The following is a 16,418-nucleotide window of genomic DNA, read 5'->3' on the forward strand; positions in this document are numbered from 1 at the left end:
CGGAGACGTGTATGGGAGCAAAGAGCCCTCCTGCACGGCAAGAGGACGACACCCAGGAGGAGTCAGATTCGCCTTTGCTAACGCCGAATCTCTTCCGTGACTCCTCCCCAGTGCCACGAAGGGAAGAAGAATGGGGAGCGATTGACTACGATGCGCCATGCCCACTACGGGCCTTGACATGGTGTCATTCGCATCCCCTCCCACTAAGGTCAAGGCTACGGGCGGCCCGGCGGCGAACACGCCGGAGTTGCCACCTCCGTCGTTGCTGCCGCGCCGCTCGACTACCCCTTTCAGATCTAGGAAAAGCCTCAGGATGGAGGAGCCCACCACATCTATGATGATACGTGGTTTTATCACAATTATCATCATAGAAGTGTTATAAGCATGACAGATTTTTTTTGTTCGGCCCATAATGTCACAGATGTGTCTTTTTTTTGTAGTGATAGGACGCTAACCCATCAGACCACCTTTTCTCTTTCTTTGTTTATTCATTCTTTTCTTTCTCTCTCTTCATCTCAACCAATCACATGCTATTGACCAGACATATGAGGAAGGAAATGAGAAGTGTGGCTCCGTAGACGTATACATAGGGGCTCAAAGTGGACATGCCCGGTCACTGACCAGGCGCGTCCACGAGCGTTTAAGGGGTCATATTTGATATGTTCGACTGTAAATGCTCTTATATAAAGAAAACAGTGGAGACAAGCTCTAGTTTGCACAAATAAAAATTAACTCAAAATGTAATGGAAGAGATATAATGGCGCCGAGCTGTCGTGTGCAGGATGAGACTAGCCACAATGGGGAGTAACTTAGACTAGTAACATGCCTATGTTACTACCTCTATAGTGGAAAGTAACATATGTGTGGTAACATGCAATACTTCATTTATTAGGCTATAGACTCATCCTGCCTTGATATGTGTGATGTTACTTATACTACTAGTAACTAGCTTCTCTTTCTTCATTTATTGCTTGCCACATCATCTATTTTATCTGGATATGTGTGATGTTACTACTTATGTTACTCCTACTGTGGGTAGTCTGATAGTTGTCTCTTGGCTGGATTGATCTGGAAATTAAATAACACTACATGTATGTGGACTTGAGATGTGGTTAGTAGTAGAGAGGGCAGCTTTTTTCCTTTTACTAGAGGCGATAGGGCATTGTGGTTCACATGGGATAACACTGTTGATAATTAATGAGAAATATGGGGCCTATAAATAGCTGGAGGATGACATACACGACAGTAATATGGCGTTGTGCTTGATCGCTATGAAGACTGACGTGCATGATAAGGCCTCCAAACATCATTTTCGCTTTTATAACACATAGTTCACCCATTCTTCACTATGATAACTGATCCAAACAAGAAGAAAGAGACAATTACACACTTCAACAAAGACACGACTTCATTGACTGCTACTACAAGTGCACTCGATACTTTTTCCATCTCCTTATGTCCATTGCCATCTTCCTCAAGGCATTTGCTTCTTCTTAGACCTCGGCATTTCCCGGATGGGCCGGGTTTCAAAGAGCCCAACCCCAAAATCCCAAGCCCGGGCATGGTTTGGCCCATGGCCCGGGAAAATGCCCATTTTTCGTATATAAAATAATAAAATAACTATTTTCGGGGGTTATTACTATAATACTATGTTTATATTTATATAAAAAACTTGAAAATCATGTTTTTACAGGCTTCGATCCTGGCTGCGGGCTGGAAAGTGAGGCCCGTGCCTGGTCCGGGCGCTGGGCTTCGGGCCGGGCCTCCCATGCCCAGGTTTACGTCTTCTATGTCTCTAGATGAAGAAATTGAGAAATAGCCTCATATGCCATCTCATCTCTAGCAACTTCTGCACTAGACCTCTATGAATCAATAGATCGATGTATTCTTCTTTCCAGTACAAAAAATTGCAACCTTTCTGCACAACATTAAGCCAACATTTGGCTCATATTGCTTGAAAATGAAGAACAACAGATATATGAGCACTTAATTTGTCCTTCAAACAATTGTAGAATACCCATCCAGGGTGTTTTCCGTCTTGAAGACCCGACGCAACACCATCTGCCAATTATCGTCTCATTTTATTAGCAGGAGAGGCGAGCAAACGAATTGGTGGATAACGACAGAGGATCCCGCGCCAGCGGCGGATGAGAACATGCCGACATGAGGTGGAGGGGTGAGATTCAGGTGCCAAGAGAGCTCCAGGTGGCTTTGTGCTCCCATTCCTGCTAAAATGCGGCTCTACGATGCCCTTCTCGTGGATGAGCTCGTGGCAGCTATGGGCCGTGAGAGAATCTATGTGGGTAGGGAGGTCGGTGGGGGCTGCGGTATGTCAGTGTGCGTGCGTGGTGGACGGTGAAGACAAGTAGGGCGTCGCCGGTGTGGAGGTGGTCGAGTGGGGTAGAGAAGCGGCCACGTGAGAAAAGAGAATCTTTTGTTGGGAACAGGTTTCGGCTGCTCAAATTTGAGAGCTGACAGATGCTTTTAAAAAGTTTGAGCAGCTAAACCTTTTGGGAGCTGGGCTAGGTGCAACTTTACTCCAACAAGGTAATCTTACGAGGAGTTAGGCCCTTTTAGAAGTTTGGCTAGAGATGCTCTTAGTAATTAGTCGGCTGATATTTTTAGAATGTCTCTCTCTCTCTCTGTAACATTCTGCTTCCACCCTCCTCATGCATCCTCCACTCTAGCCCGCCTCTGGCGAAGCTTGCCCTCTCAAATTTCCAGACATCTAATGTTTGTTAGTGTATTCGATTATCAAGCAGTACTACATTATAAGAGAAAAGGCATTCTCCCGTGCACGGGAGGTCCCATACATGTAGGCGCCCTTGATCAATTGGAGATTCGTGAACATGCAGTTGGGTATTGGCTACAGTATTGCTATGCTCTTTTGTATTGATTCTACTACATCACCTCGTCTGACATCTTTTGCCCATGTCTTTTGGCCACCTTTTGCCTCCAACGCCACCCTTCTCTCATCTATAATACCTAAATAGTTCATACCCACTAAACTAATTCCCTTGACATGTAGGCCATCCACACCACCAAGCTAGCCACATCAGTGTTTCCTCAATAGCTTACAGGTGGAGCCCAGTGATAATCCACAAGTGTAGGGGATCACAACAGTTTTCGAGGGTAGAGTATTCAACCCAAATTTATTGATTCGACACAAGGGGAGCCAAAGAATATTCTCAAGTATTAGAAGCTGAGTTGTCAATTCAACCACACCTGGGAACTTAATATCTACAGCAAAGTATTTAGTAGCAAAGTAATATGATAGTAGTGGTAACGGTAGCAAAAGTAATAGTTTTGGTTTTATAGTGATTGTAACAGTAGGAACGGAAAAGTAAATAAGCGAAGAACAATATGTGACAAGCTCGTAGGCAATGGATCAGTGGTGGATAATTATGTCGGATGTGATTCATCATGCAATAGTTATAACATAGGGTGACACGGAACTAGCTCTAGTTCATCAATGTAATGTAGGCATGTATTCCGAATATAGTCATACATGCTTATGGAAAAGAACTTGCATGTCATCTTTTGTCCTACCCTCCTGTGGCAGCGGGGTCCTATTGGAAACTAAGGGATATTAAGGCCTCCTTTTAACAGAGTACCGGACCAAAGCATTAACACATAGTGAATGCATGAACTTCTCAAACTACGGTCATCACCGGTAAGTATCCCGATTATTGTCACTTCTGGGTTAACAGATCATAACACATAATAGGTGACTATAGACATGCAAGATAGGATCAAGAACTCACATGTATTCAGATCTGAAATCATGGCACTCGAGCCCTAGTGACAAGCATTAAGCATAGCATAGTCATAGCAACATCAATCTCAGAACATAGTGGATACTAGGGAACAAACCCTAACAAAACTAACTCGATTACATGATAAATCTCATCCAACCCATCACCGTCCAGCAAGCCTACAATGGAATTACTCACGTATGGCGGTGAGCATCATGAAATTGGTGATAAAGGAAGGTCCATGATGACGATGGCGATGGATTCCCCTCTTCGGAGCCCCGAACGGACTCCAGATCAGCCCTCCCAGGAGAGATTAGGGCTTGGCGGCGGCTTCGTATCGTAAAATGCGATGAATCCTTCTCTCTTATTTTTCTCTCCCTGAACACGAATATATAGAGTTAGAGTTGAGGTCGGAGGAGCACCAGGGGGCCCACGAGGCAGGGGGCGCGCCCAGGGGGGTAGGCGCGCCCCCACCCTCGTGGACAGGGTGTGGGCCCCTGGCCTTGATTCTTTCGCGAGTATTTTTTATATATTCCAAAAATAATCTCCGTTGATTTTTAGGTCATTCGAAGAACTTTTATTTCTGCACAAAAATAACACCATGGCAATTCTGCTGAAAACAGCGCCAGTCCGGGTTAGTTCCATTCAAATCATGCAAGTTAGAGTCCGAAACAAGGGAAAAAGTGTTTGGAAAAGTAGATACGATGGAGACGTATCACCCAGCAGCGTTAGACTCTATGGTATGTGCAGAAAAACCACATTAGCATTCCGTTACCACCATAGGCTGACCAGGGCGTCTTTCACGGGCTAAACCTCACAAATTCTTGGTGGCTCTCTCCCATGCTCCACACCTCTCTCGTTGGGTCCTTCTTCCTTGGCTCCTCGCCTCCCGATTAACTCTAATATCGATCGACTTTCCGATGTTTCTGCCGTCCTATCGTCTCCCCAATTAACTTCCCCATGATTGATTTCCCATTACTCTCTTTTATTATCTCATATTTATGACAGATGATCTTCATCTTCACTAAGGCCCCTTCCAGTGCTCCACCTTATACAGGTGCTAAGGCTGCCATGTAGGTAAAAAGAAAATGATGTGGCAAGGTAATTAAGAGGACATAGATGGGTGTGGTGACCCTAGGAATAAAAAATGCTAAGCGCGGGAACCGAGGGAAAACACTTAAATGAGAGAAGCCCACCAATGCATGGCTAACTTTAATTGCTAAATCATTAAATTAACGATGCTTAGCTACAACAAGTTAAGCACCTTTGCATTGTGGACTTTAGTTGCTTAGCTTTTTAATGTGCTAGGTCATCGGCGCCGAGGAAAAAGTGCTCCTGAGACCTAGAGGACTGATACGACTCCAACGTATCTATAATTTTCGATTGCTCCATGCTAATAATTATCTGTTCTGGATATTTTATATGCATTAATATGCTATTTTATATTATTTTTGGGACTAACCTATTAAGCTAGAGCCCAGTGCCAGTTCCTGTTTTCCCCTGTTTTTGAGTTTCGCAGAAAAGGAATACCAAATGGAGTCCAAACGGAATGAAACCTTCGCAATGAATTTTCTTGGACCAAAAGAAAACCACGAGACTTGGAGATGAAGTCAGAGGAGCCACGAGGCGGCCACAAGGACGGAGGGCGCACCCCCACCCTTGTGGGCCCCGTTGTGCACCTCCTGACCTAATTCTTTCGCCTATATATTCCCATATATCCCCAAACCACCAGAGGCATCCATCAAAACACTTCTCCACTGCCCCAACTTTCTTTACCCGTGAGATCCCATCTAGGGACCTTTTTCGGCACCCTGCCGGAGGGGGATTCGATCATGGAGGGCTTCTAGATCAACTCTATTGCCCTTCCAATGAAGCATGAGTAGTTTACCACAGACCTTCATGACCATAGCCAGTAGCTAGATGGCTTCTTGTCTATCTTTGATTCTAAATACCATGATCTCCTCAATGTTCTTGGAGATCTATTCGATGTAATACTTTTTTGTGGTGTGTTTGCCGAGATCTGATGAATTGTGGATTTATGACCAGCTTATCTATGAATATTATTTGAATCTTCTCTGAATTATTTTATGCATGATTTGATATCTTTGTAATTCTCTTCGAACTATCGGTTTGGTTTGGCCAACTAGATTGGTTTTCCTTGCAATGGGAGAAGTGCTTAGCTTTGGGTTCAATCTTGCGGTGTCCTTTCCCAAAGACAGTAGGGGCAGCAAGGCACGTATTGTATTGTTGCCATCGAGGATAAAAAGATGGGGTTTTCATCATATTTCTTGAGTTAATTCCTCTACGTGATGTCATCTGACTTAATGCGTTACTCCATTCTTATGAACTTAATACTCTAGATGCATGTTGGATAGCGGTCGATGTGTGGAGTAATAGTAGTAGATGTAGAATCGTTTCGGTCTACTTGACACAGACGTGATGCCTATATTCATGATCATTGCCTTAGATATCGTCATAACTTTGCGCTTTTCTATCAATTGCTCGACAGTAATTTGTTCACCTACCGTATTATTTGCTATCTTGAGAGAAGCCTTTAGTGAAACCTATGGCCCCGGATCTATTTTTCATCATATAAGTTTCCGATCTACTATTTTGCCATATTTTACTTTCCGATCTATAATCCTAAAATACCAAAAATATTTACTCTACTGTTTGTTTACTTTCATCTATCTCTATCAGATCTCACTTTTGCATGTAACTGTGAAGGGATTGACAACCCCTTTATCGCGTTGGGTGCAAGTTGTTTGATTGTTTGTGCAGGTATTTGGTGACTTGTGTGTTGTCTCCTATTGGATTGATACCTTGGTTCTCAAACTGAGGGAAATACTTATCTCTACTTTGCTGCATCACCCTTTACTCTTCAAGGGAAAAACCAACACAAGGTCAAGAAGTAGCAGGAAGAAGTTTTGGCGCCATTGCTGGGAGATCTATGCCAAGTCAAGCCATACCAAGTACCCATCATAAACTAACCATATTCACAATAACATTTAGGTCTCACGTTTACTCATATCAATGACATAATCAACTAGCAAGCAATAATAATAAATCTCGGATGACAACACTTTTTCAAAACAATCATAATATGATATAACAAGATGGTATCTCGCTAGCCCTTTCTGGGAAAATTTGATAATTTGCCACCCCTTACCTCCCCCTTTCATAATTTGCCCCCCCCCCCTGAGAATGACAGGTGGGGCCCGGGCCCGCCCGTCATTGAGACAATGGGTGGCAAATTGTGAAAGGGGGAAGTAAGGGGTGGCAAATTATCAAATCGGCCCCCTTTCTGAGACCGCAAAACATAAATGCAGAGCACCCCTGAAGATCAAGGACTGACTAGACATTGTAATTCATGGTAAAAGAGATCCAGTCAAGTCATACTCAATGTAAACTAACAATAATACATGCAAATGACAGCGGTGCTCTCCAACTGATGCTTTTTAATAAGAGGATGATGACTCACCAAGATAGGCCTTTCGCAGAGGGAAGCAGGGATTTGTAGAGGTGCTAGAGCTCGATTTTGAAATAGAGGTGAATAATATTTTGAGCGGTATACTTTCATTGTCAACATTACAACCGAGAGATCTCGGTATCTTCCATGCTACACACATTATAGGCGGTTCCCAAGCAGAATGGTAAAGTTTATACTTCCCCACCACCAACAAGCATCAATCCATGGCTTGCCCGAAACAACGGGTGCCTCCAACTAACAACATCCCCGGGGAGTTTTGTTTGCAATTATTTTGATTTGATTTGAGCATGGGACTGGGCATCCCGGTGACCAGTCATTTTCTCGTGAGTGAGGAGTGGAGTCCACTCCTCTTGAGAATAACCCGCCTAGCATGGAAGATACAAACAACCCTAGTTGATACATGAGCTATTCGAGCATACAAAACATAATATTTATTTGAAGGTTTAGAGTTTGGTACATACAAATTTACTTGGAATGACAAGTAGATACCATATATAGGAAGGTATTGTGGACTCATATGGAATAACTTTTGGGTATATGGAATTGGATGCACAAGCAGTATTCCCGCTTAGTACAGGTGTAGGCTAGAAAGAGACTGGGAAGCGACCAGCTAGAGAGCTTCAACAGTCATGAACATGCATTAAAATTAATCAACACTGAATGCAAGCATGAGTAGGATATAATTCACCATGAACATAAATATTGTGGAGGCTATGTTCATTTTGTTTCAACTACATGCGTGAACATGTGCCAAGTCAAGTCACTCGAATCATTCAAAGGAGGATACCACCCTATCAGACCACACCACAACCATTTTAATAGCATGTTGGCACGCAAGGTAAACCATTATAAACTCCTAGAAAATTAAGCATGGCATAAGCAACTATAATCTCTAATTGTCATTGCAAACATGTTTCATTCATAATAGGCTGAATCAGGAATGATGAACTAATCATATTTACAAAAACAAGAGAGGTCGAGTTCATACCAGCTTTTCTCATCTCAATCAGTTCATCATATATCATCATTATTGCCTTTCACATGCACAACCTAATAGTGTGGATAATAATAATAGTGCACGTGCATTGGACTAAGCTGGAATCTGCAAGCACTCAATACATGAGAGAAGACAAGGTAATATGGGCTCTTTGTTAGATCAACAATAATGCATATGAGAGACACTCAACATTTTCATCAAGGTCTTCTCCTCTCGACCCCCAAAGAACAAGAAAATAAATAAAACTATTTACATGGGAAAGCCCCCAACAAGCAAAAGAAGAACGAGAAATCTTTCTGAGTTTTCTTTTTAATTACTACTACTACAAGCATGGAAAGTAAGCTAGCTAAAAGCTACAACTAGTTTTTTTAGTTTTTCTTAAGGTTTTTCAAACACACAAGAAGAAAGCTTAAAAAGAAAATAAACTAGCATGGATGATACAATGAAAAAGTATGAGCACCAACAATTGGCATGAGTGTGTGAACATGAATGCAATGTCGGTGAGAAATACATACTCCCCCAAGCTTAGGCTTTTGGCCTAAGTTGGTCTATGCCCACGGGTCAAAACTGCCCTCTTCGGTGTACTGAGGAGGGTCTTCGGGGTGCCACTGATTGGCGATCTCCTCCGGATTCCACTGATAAATAGACTGACGGTGAGGATCAGATTGTGGCTCCAGCTCTGGAGCTGATGTCAGGCTCTGGTATACCTGAACGGCCTCCGACAAAACAAGGTACGTGCCTAAAAATATGTTGAACAAAGAGTGAGCAGGCAAGGTAATAGTCTCAAAGTGTTTCTTATCAAATATCAGTCTATAGTTAAGCATCTTCTTCTTATGCTTAAAAATAAAATCATGTGCTACCATGCTCTTATAATCTAGAAAAATATGAGGAAGCAATTTTTCCTCTTTCTCATAATGCCTAATAGGTTTGTTAAAGTGTGCAGCAAGGCGCGAGGCGAAGATGCCTCCCAAGACGGGACCCTTTGTATGGTTCAGATTTAACTGTTTAGCAACAATAGCGCCTAAACTAAAAGTGGTATCACGAAACAAAGCATGGCGCAAAATAACAATATCAGGGGCACTAAGATTTCCACAGTTCCTGCGACCAAATAAGCATCTACTAGAAAATATTGCAAAGTAACGTAGAACAGGAAATTGTATGCTAGTGATTCTTGCATCAGAAACTTTCCTCGTTTCCCCTATAGCGATTGTATCAATAAATCCCTCCACATCATTATATGTGGTTCCTCTATGCTGCCCTCAAAGGGTATCCTACAAACCCGGCAAAAATCATAAAGTGACATCTCCTTATGCTCATCATATAAATAAAATTCCACCGAAGGTGGTGATCTCCTAGCCTGGAAATGAAAATTTTGCACAAAAATATTAGTGAGTAAGAGATACTATTCGCGTTGGTCGTGGAGGAAGTCGGTGAGGCCTGCATTCTCAGCGAAATAATAAAAATCTTCATAAATCCCGGCCTCTTTCAAGAACTCATCACAAGGCCATTCACACGGCCGAACCTCCGCAGTACGAGGGAGATTATACTTGGGCTTCTTATTTTCTTCACTTTGCTTATCCTTAGAGCTTCGGCTCGATGAGCCCCTCAAGAATCTCTTCATCCTTTTCTGAAAATTTCTGAAATTTTTAGTAACTCAAAAATAAAAGTGAACCAAACTCAACATAATTGATAGCAACTACTCCTACAAGTGCCTAGAGGCCATATAATGCATTAGAACTAGTTTTGACCACATAAATTTGACCTCCAAGCTCAAGAACAGGGTCACCTAAGCAGCAAAAATTTGCAATAAATAAAGCACTAGAACAAAAACTAATTGGACCATTGGAGGAGTCACATACCAAAGAACAATCCCCCAAAGCAGTTTTGTGAAAGGAGCTTTGAGCAAGGAGATCGAAAATGGCAGCAAGATGAGCAAGAACTTGGGTTTGAGCTGGTGGGTGATTTTTTCTGGAGGAAGACGAAGTGTGTGCGTGCAGGAATAAGTGGAGGGGGCCCATGTGGGGTCCCCCTGATGTGTTCTCAGTGCAAAAAATTCTTAAATATTCTGGAAAAAATCATATTTCATTTTCAGGGCATTTGGAGAACTTTTACTTTCGGGGTATTTTTTATTGCAAGGATAATTCAAAAAACAGAGAGAAAAATACTATTTTTTGCTTTATTTAAGATAAATAATAGAAAGTAAAAGGAGGGTACAGAAGGTTGTGCTTTCTAACTTCATGCATCTCATGCTCATCAAAAGGAATCCACTAACAAGGTTGATCAAGTCTTGATAACAAACTCATTCCGAATCGCATGAAACCGGAGAAATTTCGGACAGCACTAGGTTACCTCAACGGGGATATGGACATCCCCAACAATAAGAATATCATATTTCTTCTTGACAGTGGGAAGAGGAAATTCAAAACCTGCAATAGTAATCGTTGAAAATTTTCTAATAGAATTTATACTATGGACTTGAGGTTGTTTCCTCGGAAAGTGTAGAGTATGCTCATTACCATTAATATGAAAAGTGACATTGCCTTTGTTGCAATCAATAACGGCTACTGCAGTATTCAAAAAGGATCTTCCAAGAATAATAGACATAGTATCGTCCTTGGGAATATCAAGAATAACAAAGTCCGTTAAAATAGTAACGTTTGCAACCACAACAGGCACATCCTCACAAATACCGACAGGTATAGCAGTTGATTTATCAGCCATTTGCAAAGATATTTCAGTAGGTGTCAACTTATTCAAATCAAGTCTACGATATAAAGAGAGAGGCATAACACTAACACTGACTCCAAGATCACATAAAGTAGTTTTAACATAGTTTCTTATAATGGAGCATGGTATAGTTGGTACTCCTGGATCTCCAACTTTCTTTGGTATTCCACCCTTAAAAGTATAATTAGCAAGCATGGTGGAGATTTCAGCTTCCAGTATCTTTCTTTTGTTAGTAACAATATCTTTCATGTACTTAGCATAATGATTCATTTTAAGCATATCAGTCAAACACATACACAAAAAGATAGGTGTAATCATTTCAGCAAAGCGCTCAAAATCCTCATCATCCTTTTTCTTGGATGGTTTAGGAGGAAAAGGCATGGGTTTTTGAACCCATGGTTCTCTTTCTTTACTGTGCTTCCTAGCAACAAAGTCTCTCTTATCATAACGTTGATTCTTTGATTGTGGGTTATCAAGATCAACAGCAGGTTCAATCTCTACATCATTATCATTGCTAGGTTGAGCATCAACATGAACATCATCATTAATATTATCACTAGGTTCATGTTCATTATCAGATTGTGTTTCAGCATCAGAAATAGAAATATCATTGGCATTCTCAGGTGTGTCTACAACAGGTTCACTAGAAGCATGCAAAGTCCTATCACTTTTCTTCTTCTTCTTCTTAGAAGAACTAGGTGCATCAACATTAGTTCTCTGAGAATCTTGCTCAATTCTCTTGGGGTGGCCCTCAGGATACAAAGGTTCCTGAGTCATTTTACCCCCTCTAGTCATGACTCTAACAACATTATCATTTTTCTTATTATTTAATTCATTGAGCAAATCATTCTGAGCTTTAAGTACTTGTTCTACTTGAGTGGTAACCATAGAAGCATGTTTACTAATGAGTTTAAGTTCACCTTTAACTCTAGACATATAATCACTCGAGTGTTCAAGAATATCAACATTGCGGTTCAATTGTCTACCAACATAAGCATTTAAATTTTCTTGTTTAACAATAAAATTATCAAACTCATCTAAGCATTGGCTAGCAGACTTATAACGAGGAATATCACCTTCATAAAATCTATAGAGAGAATTTACCTTTACTACCTATGTCGGGTTATCGAGACCATGTATTTCTTCAACATGTGGTAAATTCTTAACATCTTCAGCTTTAATACCTTTTTCTTTCATAGATTTCTTTGCCTCTTGCATATCTTCAGGACTAAGGAATCGAATACCCCTTTTCCTCGGAGTTGGCTTAGGAGTTGGTTTAGGAAGTGTCCAATCATTTTCATTACTCAACATATTACTCAATAGCAATTCAGCTTGATCAACAGTTCTTTCCCTGAAAACACAACCAACATAGCTATCCAGGTGGTCTCTGGAAGCATCGGCTAGTCCATTATAAAAGATATCAAGTATTTCATTTTTCTTGAGAGGATGATCAGGCAAAGCATTAAGTAATTGGAGAAGCCTCCCCCAAGCTTGTGGGAGACTCTCTTCTTCAATTTGCACAAAATTATATATTTCCCTTAAGGCATCTTGTTTCTTATGAGCGGGGAAATATTTAGCAGAGAAGTAATAAATCATATCCTGGGGACTACGCACACAACCAGGATCAAGAGAATTAAACCATGTCTTAGCATCACGCTTTAATGAGAACGAAAACAACTTAAGGATAACGTAATAGCAATTTTTCTCATCATTAGTGAATAGGGTGGCTATATCATTTAATTTAGTAAGATGTGCCACAACAGTTTAAGATTCATAACCATAAAAAGGATCGGATTCAACCAAAGTAATTAACTCAGGATCGACACAGAAATCATAATCCTTATCGGAAATAAAGATAGGTGAAGTAGCAAAAGAAGGGTCATATTTCATTCTAGCATTCAAAGACTTTTCTTTAAGCTTAGCTAATAATTTCTTAAGATAAGATATATCATTGCAAGCTAAGAAGTCTCTAGCAGTTTCTTCATCCATAACATAACCCTCAGACACAATAGGCAATTCATATCTAGGGGGAGAATCTTCATCATCACTTTCATCAATATTATCAGTTTCAATAATTTCATTGTTTCTAACCCTAGCAAGTTGTTCATCAAGAAATTCACCTAGCGGCACAGTATTATAAAGCATAGAAGTAGTTTCATCATAAGTATCATGCAAAGCAGAAGTGGCATCATCAATAACATGCGACATATCAGAATGAATAGCAGGAGTAGGTGTCACAAGTTTACTCAAAACAGAAGGTGAATCAAGTGCAGAGCTAGATGGCAGTTCCTTACCTCCCCTCGTAGTTGAGGGAAAAATCTTGGTTCTTTGATCTTTCAAGTTCTTCATAGTGATGAGCAGATATAAATCCCAAGTGACTCATAGAATAGAGCTATGCTCCCCGGCAACGGCGCCAGAAAATAGTCTTGATAACCCACAAGTGTAGGGGATCGCAACAGTTTTCGAGGGTAGAGTATTCGACCCAAATTTATTGATTCGACACAAGGGGAGCCAAAGAATATTCTCAAGTATTAGTAGCTGAGTTGTCAATTCAACCACACCTGGAAACTTAATATCTGCAGCAAAATATTTAGTAGCAAAGTAATATGATAGTAGTGGTAATGGTTGCAAAAGTAATAGTTTTGGTTTTATAGTGATTGTAACAGTAGCAACGGAAAAGTAAATAAGCGAAGAACAATATGTGACAAGCTCGTAGGCAATGGATCAGTGATGGATAATTATGTCGGATGTGATTCCTCATGCAATAGTTATAACATAGGGTGACACGGAACTAGCTCCAGTTCATCAATGTAATGTTGGCATGTATTCCAAATATAGTCATACGTGCTTATGGAAAAGAACTTGCATGACATCTTTTGTCCTACCCTCCCATGGCAGCGGGGTCCTATTGGAAACTTAGGGATAGTAAGGCCTCCTTTTAATAGAGTACCGGACCAAAGCATTAACACATAGTGAATACATGAACTTCTCAAACTACGGTCATCACCGGTAAGTATCCCGATTATTGTCACTTCTGGGTTAACGGATCATAACACATAATAGGTGACTATAGACTTGCAAGATAGGATCAAGAACTCACATATATTCATGAAAACATACAAGGTTCAGATCTGAAATCATGGCACTCGGGCCCTAGTGACAAGCATTAAGCATAGCAAAGTCATAGCAACATCAATCTCAGAAAATAGTGGATACTAGGGATCAAACCATAACAAAACTAACTCGATTACATGATAAATCTCATCCAACCCATCACCGTCCAGCAAGCCTACAATGGAATTACTCACGCACGGCGGTGAGCATCATGAAATTGGTGATAGAGGAAGGTTGAGGATGACGATGGCGACGGATTCCCCTCTCCGGAGCCCCGAACGGACTCTAGATCAGCCCTCCCAAGAGAGATTAAGGCTTGGCGGCGGCTCCGTATCGTAAAACGTGATGAATCCTTCTCTCTTATTTTTTCTCCCCGAACACGAGTATATAGAGTTGGAGTTGAGGTCGGAGGAGCACCAAGGGGCCCACGAGGCAGGGGGCGCGCTCCCACCCTCGTGGACAGGGTGTGGGACCCTTGGCCTTGATTCTTTCGCCAGTATTTTTTATAGATTCCAAAAATAATATCCGTTGATTTTCAGGTTATTCCAAGAAGTTTTATTTCTGCACAAAAATAACACCATGGCAATTCTGCTGAAAACATCGTCAGTCTGGGTTAGTTCCATTCAAATCATGCAAGTTAGAGTCCAAAACAAGGGCAAAATTGTTTGGAAACGTAGATACGATGGAGACGTATCACCCAGCGGCGTTCGACTCTGTGGTCTGTGCAGGAAAACAACGTTAGCATTCAGTTACCACCATAGGCTGACCACGGGCGTCTTTCACGGGCCGAACCTCACAAATTCTTGGTGGCTCTCTCCCATGCTCCACACCTCTCCCATTGGGTCCTTCTTCCTTGGCTCCTCGCCTCCCGATTAACTATAATATCGATCAATTTTCTGATGTTTCTGCCATCCTATCGTCTCCCCAATTAACTTCCCCGTGATTAATTTCCCATTACTCTCTTTTATTATCTCATAGTTATGACAGATGATCTTCATCTTCACTAAGGCCCCTTCCAGTGCTCCACCTTATACAGGTGCTAAGGCTGCCATGTAGGCAAAAAGAAAATGATGTGGCAAGGTAATTAAGAGGAGATAGATGGGTGTGGTGACCCTAGGAAGAAAAAATGCTAAGCGCGGGAACCGAGGGAAAACACTTAAATGAAAGAAGCCCACAAATGCATGGATAACTTTAATTGCTAAATCATTAAATTAACGATGCTTAGCTACAGCAAGTTAAGCACCTTTGCATTGTGGACTTTAGTATCTTAGCTTTTTAATGTGCTTAGAACCTCATCCGGCTCATATGCAAGGTCATCGGCGCCGAGTAAAAAGTGCTCCCGAGACCTAGAGGACTGATACGTCTCCAACGTATCTATAATTTTTGATTGTTCCATGCTATTATATTATCTGTTCTGGATATTTTATATGCATTAATATGCTATTTTATATTATTTTTGGGACTAACCTATTAAGCTAGAGCCCAGTGCCAGTTCCTGTTTTCCCCTGTTTTTGAGTTTCGCAGAAAAGGAATACCAAATGGAGTCCAAACGGAATGAAACCTTCACGATGAATTTTCTTGGACCAAAAGAAAACCACGAGACTTGGAGATGAAGTCAGAGGAGCCACGAGGCGGCCACAAGGACGGAAGGCGCGCCCCCACCCTTGTGGGCCCCTTGAGCACCTCCTGACCTAATTCTTTCGCCTATATATTCCCATATATCCCCAAACCACCAGAGGCATCCATCAAAACACTTCTCCACTGCCCCAACTTTCTTTACCCGTGAGATCCCATCTAGGGACCTTTTTCGGCACCCTGCCGGAGGGGGATTCGATCATGGAGGGCTTCTACATCAACTCTATTGCCCTTCCAATGAAGCATGAGTAGTTTACCACAGACCTTCATGACCATAGCCAGTAGCTAGATGGCTTCTTGTCTATCTTTGATTCTAAATACCATGATCTCCTCAATGTTCTTGGAGATCTATTCGATGTAATACTTTTTTGCGGTGTGTTTGCCGAGATCTGATGAATTGTGGATTTATGACCAGCTTATCTATGAATATTATTTGAATCTTCTCTGAATTATTTTATGCATGATTTGATATCTTTGTAATTCTCTTCGAACTATCGGTTTGGTTTGGCCAACTAGATTGGGTTTCCTTGCAATGGGAGAAGTGCTTAGCTTTGGGTTCAATCTTGCGGTGTCTTTTCCCAGTGACAGTAGGGGCAGCAAGGCACGTATTGTATTGTTGCCATCGAGGATAAAAAGATGGGGTTTTCATCATATTTCTTGTTAATCCCTCTACATCATGTCATCTTACTTAATGCGCTAC

This window comes from Triticum dicoccoides, chromosome 3A, assembly GCF_002162155.2.
Source record: "Triticum dicoccoides isolate Atlit2015 ecotype Zavitan chromosome 3A, WEW_v2.0, whole genome shotgun sequence".
In the NCBI taxonomy this organism is placed as follows: domain Eukaryota; kingdom Viridiplantae; phylum Streptophyta; class Magnoliopsida; order Poales; family Poaceae; genus Triticum; species Triticum dicoccoides.